Source organism: Ursus maritimus, unplaced genomic scaffold (genome assembly GCF_017311325.1).
Source record: "Ursus maritimus isolate PB19 unplaced genomic scaffold, ASM1731132v1 scaffold_30, whole genome shotgun sequence".
Lineage (NCBI taxonomy): Eukaryota > Metazoa > Chordata > Mammalia > Carnivora > Ursidae > Ursus > Ursus maritimus.
The window spans coordinates 9,283,526-9,292,980 of NW_024425564.1; the positions used below are offsets into that span (position 1 = coordinate 9,283,526).

Sequence of the window (9,455 nt, forward strand, 5' to 3'; positions counted from 1 at the left end):
CGTGGGCCGCAGTCTGGGGGTGGCTCAGGGCGCACGCCAAGAGCGCGGCTTTACCGGAGTTGCTCTGGCGCGTTCACGGCCGGCGTTACTTGGGGCTGTTCCAGGCTCGTGCGCGGCCCGGACGCGCCAGGAGCGCAGTGACAGGTTTCCCGGTGTTTAAACAGGGTCGCCCACCTTTCTGTTGGGTAATTAGCAGCAGTTGTTCGACGTGTTTGTGCAGAAGCTTTTGTATTCGGCGACATGCAGGTGCCCGTCAGCTTGCGGTTCCATAGTGTAGTGGTTATCACGTCTGCTTTACACGCAGAAGGTCCTGGGTTCGATCCCCAGTGGAACCAGCGGCGGCAGCGTTTCCTTTTCTGCCCCTGCTCGAAGGCAAACGGAGCGGGTTTGCTTTGGATTTTATTCTCAGTGCTTTGCTTTCCTTTTCCTTTTCTTTCTTTCTTTCTCTCTCTTTTCTTTTTTAAGTTAAGGTTTCTGAGAGTGCTGATAGAAACAGGCTGGCGGACAGTTCTGGGCGATGCGCCTTCCTCCGCCGCACAGCTGCGGGCTGTCGTCCCAGAAAAACGGTCTTGTCCGTGCCACGTCCAGCCGCCGTGAGGGGCAGGAGGAAGCCTGCGTGCTCCAGACGCGGATTCCCGCACCACGACAGCGAGCGCCTCACCTGCCCGAATTCCTACGACCGTCCACCTGGGCGAGGGGCGGGGCCGGGGCCGGGGTGCGGTCGGGAGGGGCAGCCTGGGCCTGGGGTAGCGACACAGCGCAGGTGCCTGGTCTGGGGGCGCTGCACGCGGCCCTGCGGTTCTGCGCCGGACACAGGGCCGTGTGCAAGGATGCGGACCCGCACCCTGAGCCCTCCCGGCCGTCTTCAGGGCCTCTTCCCGATCCCAGGGAACCGTGCCATCGAAGGTCCGAGCTGCCCGTCACCTTTCCAGGGTCCTGCTCTTACCTCGGAATAGAAAAAGTCAGAATTGTCACATATTCGAAGACTGTATTACAGAAAGGTACTAAAAACACAGAAACAAAAAGCAACTTGGACGGAACAGGCCGAGAACACACTGATGCACTCGGAGAGGTGGGGCACAGCACTGAAAACCCAAACAACAGCTCTGCGTATCTCTCTACAGAAGGGAAGAGGCTTCTGTAAAACGAAAAGATATTATCAGAAAGGAAAAATTCAACAAGTAGATCAGAAAGTGTGGTGATATTCTGGAATGTGAAGCAGAAACAGTGCTGAAGGAGAGAAAAAAATTATAGTGGAGGAAAAGACAAGGGAATGTGTAGTAGCTAAATACTATTACTTCTAAAAATAAATAATAGGGAAAATGCAAGGAAGACAAACTTCAAAAAATCAGGTATACAATCACAACCCTAAAAAAAAATTCTAGGCAGCCAGGAATCACTGAATATTCAGTCAAAAAGATAAAAATATTCTGATCCTTGACTATTGAGGAAACAGAAAAGAACATAAAATCTTCTAGAGAGGGGGAAAGACAAGTCACAAAAAGGATCAGTTAACCAAACAGCTGATTTTTCAAGGTTGACACCCGGGAGCTAGAAGACAACGAAGCAATGGTCTCCAGGCCTGAAGAAGATGAACTCTGCCCTCGATTCTATGTGAAACCCAAGTATCCATCAAGTGCGAACATAAAAGAGAGACATTTTCAAATGTACGTTGCCTTGTAAAATTTACCTTTAGTTCTCCCTTCCCCAGGATCTCTGTAAAAGTGAAGTGTCAGTTGAGGTGAGTAGGGTGACTTGAGACGCAGAAAGTACGAGAGAGAAATGCAGCGTAGGAGACGAGCGAGGGATAGGCCAAGATGAGAGCAGCAGCATGTGTTCGCGGTGCTGAGGACGCCAGACTCGCAAGAGTTCAGGAAAGTCTGGGGAAGACAAATTCAAGGAGGTGAGAAGTGGAGAGCAGCTCGGACGTGGGTAGACATCCTCAAACGAGATTTCAATAACCGGGGGATGAATTTGGGGTTGAAATAATAAGGTCTATTGGAAACTGTGCAAATAAAAATAACATTACTCACTCCATGTGGGAGGGGCATTCATTGTCTGTTAGGACGATTTAAATTGGAAAGGAATAGATAAGGAAAGAAAAGGATAAATACGGAATCGTTAGTTGCTGATGATATGATATCTACAGAGAAAACAGAATTGATAAGTGTTTAAGATCAATAAATGAGTTTAGCACAGTTGCAAGATACTGCTCGTAATCTTAATTCAGAAGCAGACAGAAAATTAGGCTTGAGAAATTATACCTAAGAATTAATCTGACAAATTATGTATAGTATTTACGCAAGAATTACAAAATATTATGGAAAGATCAAAAACTGCTTAAGTAAATACAGAGATACTCCGTATTAATGAGAGCAAAAGCTTTATAAAATAAACGTGTAAACTTTCTTTAAGATTATAATATATATTAAGTGAGAGTTCAATCAGAATACTAGCACTGGGAAGGACTAGAGAGCTTTGGCAAGCTAAATCATTTTTAAAAAGAAGGTAGAACTGCTTTCTCTTTCTTTTTTTTTTTTAAAGATTTTTAAAAATTTATTTATTTGAGAGAAAGAGCAAACATGAATGGGGGAGGGCAGAGGGAGATGGAGAAGCAGGCTGGGAGCCTGATGCAGGACTCAATCCCAGGACCCTGGGATCATGACCCAAGTGGAAGGCAGGTGCTTAACTGACTGAGCCACCCAGGCGCCCCTGAACTGCTTTCTCCTGTAAATATTACATGTGCTGCAAAGGATAACGATGAATATATATGGTATTTTTGGAGAGGTATATGAATAAGCCAATGAAACAGAATGGATGGCACAATATAGACCAAAGCAAATAATGAAACCATTGAATCTGACCGAGGGGGCAGGGCAGGGCAGAGGGCAACGTCAACTGTTCTTTAAGTATTACGGACTCAATTATCCATATTTGGGGACAAAAAAATCCAAACTTTAAAATATACATAAAAATGAATTATAGGCAGATCACAGGCTGAAATGCGAAAAGCAAAGATTTTAGCTATTAAGGCAGAGGAGGAGAATTGCTAAAAACTCTTTCTCAGCTCTGGGTCTACCAGGAGCCGTGGGGGAGAAACCAAAGCACGTGTGTCACGTGGTCTCTGCTCATGGGGACCTGCTTACCTGCTGTGCTCCGATCGGGCGTGCGGTTGGCCCTCTCCTTCTGCAGCCTCTGTGCATAGGAGTCCATCCTGCCCTGGGCCTCCCACTTAAAGGGAAGACCAAGAAGGCTGGAGAACAGAGAGCAGCAGGCCTGCCTCCGGAGGCCTGTAGGGGTTAAGATCCCAGTTTTATTCCTTAGCCAAGTGGGGGGCTGTTGCTTCTGATTCCCGGCGCTGGGGCCCAGAGCTTCTGCTCCTGCCGGGCTCATCCCAAGGCCAGCACCTCTACACGTCTTAAGCTTTCTCGACTGACTGTTCTTTGGGAGGTCCTGGAGGAAAAGCCCCTCGTTTCCCTGTTGAAAAGCTTTCCAAGACACGAGCAGCCGTGCCGGCGTAAAGGAGACGCGAGAGTGGTCTGCGTCGGGACAGATGGCTGCACGCTGGGGAGACAGGAATACTCCAAGCCCTGCCTAGCATGCTCCCTCTGGGTTTCTGCTCAGATTAAGAGAAAGTTTCTTGGACGTAAATCCTTCCTTTTCCTGTTTCCCTGACTTGTGGCCCTTCTTCCCACGATCTGCCTTTCTCCAAGACCTCTCTCTGTGCCTTCCCCAAATGGAGAGCCTGTTACGGCAAACATTTTGGCCGTGACCAGCGTTGTCAATAGGCTAGCTGAAATCTTGAAATCAACCTTAATCTTGAGGATGGACCAAACTCTGCCTGTCATGGTGGGAATCAGCTCGTCACCATCAGAATCGCACGAGATTGCAGTCATTGAAAAAGAATGCTGAGTTTTGTGCCGGTGTTTGCAACATCATGCTGCACAAAGGCCTTCTTCCGTAGAAGGAGCGATGCAATTTCTTCATTTAACAGTAAGCACAACGGCGTATTGGGTCACGTGTTTGTACCTCAGCAAGCTAGTGGTGTCGTGCGTATCAGGCCCTTAAAGCCTTAGAACAGTTGTAGCAAGTGGTAATTCTCATCACCATCCACTGAGAGATGAGGGTGACGAGGCACCGAGAGATTTAGAAGCCAGATCGTGAATGCCGCAAAGGGGGCAGCTTTCTCTCTCCCAGACCCATATTCACGCATTCATAAAAGGATACCCGGAAACTGCAAAGTTTTTGTCCCATAATTCCCCTGCTCGGTTTATACCAGATTTGCTACTGATGCTTATTCAAAGCTACGCATATACCCGTGAGCCAGAGACCTGGATACATCTAACATAGGCACGTGCTTGGTGCCGAGTACCCTTTGGTCCATGCCAAGCAAGCTCTCTACTTTCTGAGCAAATCCAGAGTATCGGTCTTTACCCCCTCACTCACCTGGCGCTACAGGTTAATTCAGTGCCAGATTTAGGACCCTAACCCTCTTATGAAGAGGTAGCCTCTAGGCCATAGTCTGTGACTTCCTGTGACTCAGGCCAGTAGGAGTGGAAGGCAATGTGTGCAAGATTCAGGGGTTTGTCTCTGTTCTAAATCAGACTTTCCTCGTTCACTGGTGGCAAGAGAATCGACAGGAACCGAAACTTCTGGATCAATACATACGTGATTCCTGTCCTCACCCATGGAAAACTGATTAGAAATAACACACATAAAAGTAGATGTGATACAGGTGACACAATAGTGGCGTGAAACCGCTGGGGCCACCAGAGGGATGACAGCGAAAGTGTAAGCCACTTCAGCCCAGTTACAGTATCTCTGAAGATTTGCTGGTGCAAGTTTCAGAATCTGTGTCAGACTAGTGGGGAAGGAATGGGGACTAGTTCAGCCTTAAGAAGGGAAGGCTTTTGAAAATCGAAGATCTTCATGCTAGAATTTCTTAATAAGCTGCTAAAAATATGAGAAAGAAGACAGAAGACAGTATTTGTGGGGCCTTTGATATCTGCAAGGCCCTGGGGCGATGAGACACCACTTGTGTTGGGAGAAGGAGGCTTCTGGAAGTTTGGTGGGGGTCTGCTTGTCTCCTTCCAGCCGCCTCCCACCTCAGGTCCACTCTCCCCTCCACCCACCTTACCCGGTCCACCTGCCCCTTTCTAAATCGCTCTGCAAGCTGAAGAGGCTAGATATCTTCTGAGCCATAATGTTGTCCTCCAAAAGTTTTCCCCATTTTCTGCAGAGGTTTCCAATTTCTTAGCACTGGCCCAGCCACCAACCGCGGGATGTGCGATTTCTAATTAGGCCTGTGTGCGCTCGGAGAGGTCGCCAGTCAACCTGGGTGTGCAGCTGGACAGTCATTCCCTCGCGTGTGAAAGGAAAAGATTTCTAGGTTTATTTTTATTACCTCCGTTTCTCCTTGGGACCTCCAGCCAGGGCCAACAGGACTGTGGGGCTTGGGAATGGTTGGGGAGAGAAGCACAAAAACAGAGACACACACACCCCGGGAGGCCGGACTGGTGGTGGAGGGCGCCTCCGGCGTCTCTGGCTGTTGGAAAAGGAGGGGCTCCTGCCGTGACTCGGATTCGAACCGAGGTTGCTGCGGCCACAACGCAGAGTACTAACCACTATACGATCACGGCGCGCCACCGGGAGTCGCCGGCCGCGGGCCCTGCCGTCCTCCCCTGTCAGCAACACCTGCTCCTGTCGTCCCAAGACCCCTGCGCTCTGTCCTTCCTCGGAACTGCCCACCCGGGGGCGGCCTCGTCCTCCTCCTCCCCAGGATTTCGCTTCTGGCAAACAAACCAAAGGGGAGAGAAGCAGGTTTGCCCGCATGGACCTGACCGGCCTTGGCGGCTCCTCGCCCGGGGTGCGAACACCCCCGAACCCACCACCCTCACGTCCGCTCCCAGCCACTTCAAAATGCTCGGTCCTCTGACCTCTGGCCCCAGGCTGGAGAGGCGCTGCTTCGAAGAGAACCTTCCCGGCGCCCATTTGTGGCCAAACTGGGAATGTGCGGGGGCTTGGAGCGCAGGCGGGGGCCGGTCCGGAGCCGCGCACCTGCGGAGGCCGGGAAGCCGGGAGGCCGGGTGGGCCTCGGCCCGCAGCCCGCGCTGCGCACCGGCTCCGCCGCGTTAGGACCTCTCTGTTGGGCCCACCTGGGTCACCAGAACCCCGGGGAGAACGGCGCGCTGCTCGTGCGGCCCGGCAGATGCACGGGACGCCCCTGCCCCCGCGGGCTGCTCTTTACCGGCTAGACTGGCAAGCTTCCGTCCGTCCGGGACGCTGCTCGCGGCCTCCGCCACCACGCACTCCTGCCAGTCGAGGTGAATTGTGTTTCCTCTGTCCCGCGATCCTTTCTTCCTCCTCCTTCGACGTCCCTGACTATGACGTCCGACCTCATGACATATGATAACTGCCGTGACTTGAATTAAGGGCAGTCTGCGCTCCCCTCCCCGCCCCCCGTGCCCCAAGGAGAAGTGACTGTAGTGTCCAGTAGTTCCGCTCCGGGCTCCACTTCCAGGAGGCTCTGCGTGAGTGTCGCTTGGCCGCAGGACGAGTGGTGGGCAGGGAGTGCAGATCCGTGCTTTCGGAAAGCAACTTCTCCCAACAGCCAGTGGCCGGCCCGAAGCCTGGTTTTATCGTGTGTGGACCACGGGTGCCCGGGTTAGGGCCGCCGGTGGGAAAAAATCCATAGAAAATGCAAGCAAAGCAGTTCAGAAGTCCCTCGACCGCTGTCTGGACAACGCTTCTCCGCAGAGCCGAAGGCGGCGTGTCTCCTTCCGAGAGCGTCTTTGTCTGTTTTCTTCTAGATCACACAAAGCCGCCCTAACTACAGGCAGGTTTCCCGAAGAACTACCTGCTACTCCTTCTGAGGTTTCCGATCCCGGAAGGGAGCTGGGGATGTTTCTGGTCTCCAGGACAGGAGCTCAGCGCGGCACAAGGGAGGGGAAGGCTGGAGGCGGCCCTCTGTTTCCTCTCCTTCCCTCAGGGACCTCCTCTCCGAGATCTAGAAAGCTGCTGTGGACACTCGTGCCCTTCAGCGTTCTCTGTTGGCCTTGTTTTTGGCAGTTGGACTGATCTGCGTGTGCTTCTCTCTGAGGAGAGGGGACAGCTAATCCCGTGTGTCCTGGTCCTCGGCATGGCCCCAGAGGTCGGCCTCTTTTCTTGTGCCTTTTACAGTTAAAGGCCTTCCTGAGGCTCTTGTCTGACACGTCACCAGGCTGGCCTAGGCCAAGCTACTAGCTCTACATTCACAACGCCAGGCGCTTACCTACTCCGGACAATCTTGCATTTTCTAGAAATAAATTTCAGAACGTTTCTCCTACGCAAGGGCATAGCTCTAGCAACTCTTCCTTCTCTCTCTCCTATATTATTAAAAAGCAAATCTCTATGGGAGCTTTCCTATCAGCATTCAAAGATGCTTTTATTTGCTTCATCTGGAAGGCGTGTTCCCTTGCTCCTCCTTCCCCTTTGAGCGACTGACGTCACTGGCCTTCCGGTTCACGGCCACAGTTTCCGAAACTGTCATCACACTGTCTTCTTTCATTGCATTGCTTTTACTGAATGGATTTCAGCCTGCCTGTCCCCAAACACTCCAGTTACGCGTTGATTGTTAGTCCTCCTCGAGCTCAAATTCCGGGCAGCACTTAACACAAGTGGCCGCTCCCTCCTCCGGAAACATTTCTTCATTTGCACCCCACTCCCTGGACTCTCGTCCCATTTCCTTAGCCCCCAGTGCTCAGTTTTATGTATCAGCTCATGCTTCCATCCTCAAGTCCTCAAGGCTCGGTCTCATTCTCTACTTTCTCTCATTTCCTTGGGGATTATATGGTTGTGCCCACACTCTGGGAGTTCAGCCAAGACCTCCACCCCAAACTCCGAGGTGATATTCAGCCTCTTGGTTGGTACCTCCCCCGGATGTCTGATAGATGTTTCACATTCAGTATGTCTGGAGCTGAATTCTTGATCTTTTCTGCAAACGTAAACTTTCTACTTCTCTCCACTTGATGCAAACGTTGGATGGATAGTAAGAGCCGAAGAGTAGATTACCGCACACTTGATCAGACACTGAAATCGAGTACCACTGCGCCGTCACACCTGATTCCCTGGGGGAAGAGAGGCAGTCACCATGATTTCTAGTTGCTTCTGGCAACAGTGGTGGGTTAGTTCTGGAGGGTGGAGGGGGGGAAATGACCACGGTAACACAGTACTCCTTCCCCCCAGGAGATGGATGGAACAACTCTAATATTCTCTCTTTGGGTAAACTGCTCTACTGAAAGGACATTTTGGAGACTAGTATGTTCGGGAAGGCTTCTGATTTATTCAGCAGTTGTGCCAGACCGAACCTGGCAATCCCTGACAATGCTTTCTAGTTCTTGTCTGATAATTTTATTAATTTGTAAACTTTTCAAGCAAACAAAGTAGGAGATTCAATGATTCTCCACAAAAATATCAATGAGTTTAGCAATTCTACCGTGAATAGAAGGAGGTTAGCTTTTGAAAGGTCAAACAACATTCATTTGCACAACTGATTTTACCCTCAAAGCTCTTTTATATTTTCCTTTATATTATTCAAAGGAAGATCTGGGATCTTAAATTCATATACCGATGGCCAAGTGTGGATCTAGATATCAGTTGGGCATTCTTGTAAATAATTAAAACTCCTATCAGGTGCTTAAAATAGCACGTGTAGGATTGAGAGTCCCTGGTAAGTGAGGCCATGTCCATGAAGTTATAGTCTTTTGTCCTTTGTCAGGCATCCTCATTACCCATAACCATGTGTATTCTGAGATTTTGTCAGTATTAATTATCTGAATCATGCAGTTACTTTGGGGTATATATATTTGATTTGATATTAAATACTAGATTTGACCTTACAATTGTTCCCTATCCCCAGTGCATTACAATCACTCCATCTAGTAATAGGTACGAAGATGAGGGGGTAACGAGTGGAACACGGGGAAAAGTATATACTAACTGTGGTCCCCATTTTCAGGAATCTGCTACTGTAAACATAACTTGAATAACTAAATCTAGTTTTATCCTTTCTCATTGGGTATTTATTAATGCAAATCTGATCGTGATACTCCTCTGCTGAAATCTTCCAGCATCTTTTGAATATTCGCACCCAAGTTTTGCACACTTTAGACCAAAGTATGTAAGACCAGGTAGTTGTGTGTGGGGTGTGTGTTTGAGTAGATAATATCCTGATTGACAGATTTATCTCTTACAAATTGAGAATCTGATTAAAGAAATAACACTGTACTTTCTCGTCTTACTCAGTTGGAGATGGTATGACAAATACCATAGCCTGGGTGGCTTAAATAACAAATGTTAGAGTAGATAGTGAGGCTCTAACAGGATGCCCGGAGGCCAGCAAGGAGGTGGCCATGGCCAGCTGTGGGGAAGGTCAGTGGCCTGTCCTGGCCGCATCCACGAGCAGCCGGATCCCACCA

General features: G+C 49.8%; 2 non-coding genes across 2 annotated transcripts; one reads left to right on the forward strand and one right to left on the reverse strand.

Moving 5' to 3' along the window:
• The first annotated feature begins 262 nt into the window (after nucleotides 1–262).
• On the forward strand, nucleotides 263–335 carry TRNAV-UAC. The gene has a single exon. It is a non-coding gene; the product is annotated as a tRNA-Val (tRNA).
• A 5,232-nt stretch (nucleotides 336–5,567) lies between these two features.
• TRNAH-GUG lies at nucleotides 5,568–5,639 on the reverse strand. Its single transcript has one exon. It is a non-coding gene; the product is annotated as a tRNA-His (tRNA).
• Between the last annotated feature and the right edge of the window lie 3,816 nt (nucleotides 5,640–9,455).